Source organism: Rutidosis leptorrhynchoides, chromosome 9 (genome assembly GCF_046630445.1).
Source record: "Rutidosis leptorrhynchoides isolate AG116_Rl617_1_P2 chromosome 9, CSIRO_AGI_Rlap_v1, whole genome shotgun sequence".
In the NCBI taxonomy this organism is placed as follows: domain Eukaryota; kingdom Viridiplantae; phylum Streptophyta; class Magnoliopsida; order Asterales; family Asteraceae; genus Rutidosis; species Rutidosis leptorrhynchoides.
In genome coordinates, this window is record NC_092341.1 from 358,752,740 (window position 1) to 358,753,990 (window position 1,251).

Here is a 1,251-nt window from a genome sequence, read left to right on the forward strand (position 1 = left end):
GATCAATACGAATACGATGGGGTCTTTATTTATTTTATTTAAGCAACTAATTGTGGACCACTAACATCGGACTGCTAACTACGGACTAAGAAAATATTGAAAGTATTAAAAGTATATATATATATGTAACGATTACTTAAAAAGAAAATATGTTGATATATTATATATATGGTTAGGTTCATGATATCTATCGGAGACCAAGTCGAATTAAATACCTTCAAGGCAAAAGTGAGTTTCATTTGCTCCCTTTTTAATTGCTTTTGCAAAATATATTTTTGGGCTGAGAATACATGCGCTGCTTTTATAAATGATTACAAAATAGACACAAGTACTTAAAAATATATTCTATGTTGAGTTGTACCACTGGCATATTTCCCTGTAGCTTGGTAACTACTATTTACATGGTTATTGTAAACGCGAATCCTGTTGATAGATCTATCGGGCCTGACAACCCCAACCGGACTGGACGACCAGTATTCAACAGTTGCACAGTACTTCGTTTTGGTGACTACACTTGGTACGGTGTAGTGAGATTTCATAATAAAGGGAATATGCGACGTTGATTAAATGTTAAGTATGGTTACCAAGTGCTCAACCACTTAGAATTCTTTACATACACTTGCGAGTGTATTATGTTTATGATTATGAAATCTTGTGGTCTATTAACATATTGAAATGATTGTTATGATAAACCTATGAACTCACCAACCTTTTGGTTGACACTTTAAAGCATGTTTATTCTCATGTATGAATTAAGTCTTCCGCTGTGCATTTGCTCAATATAAGGACATTACTTGGAGCCGATCATCGCAATGGGACCAAATGTTGATGACTTCGTCCAGGTGGATTAGGACGGGTCCTTTCAGTAAACACATCGTAACTTATGGGTTTCCCAATGTGATATCCCCCATCTTTCAAACGAAAGTCTCTTATAAACCAAGACATTCTTGGAACGTTCTTCGAATGTCTTACAAACTGATCTCGCCTTAAATAGTTGTGCCGAGGAATTCTGACCGACTCTAGACAAGATTTCATCAATCATGTCTCCGGGTAGGTCTCTTAAAATATTGGGTTGTCTATCCATTTTGTGTTTTTATACTGTAAAATAGACAAGAGTTAGATTCATAAAAAAAATACTTATTAATACAAGCAATTTTTACATATATCATAAAGCATAAGCACACTATATTACATATATTACACCACACGAATACAACTATCTTATTCCGACTCGCTCGTTTCTTTTTGTTC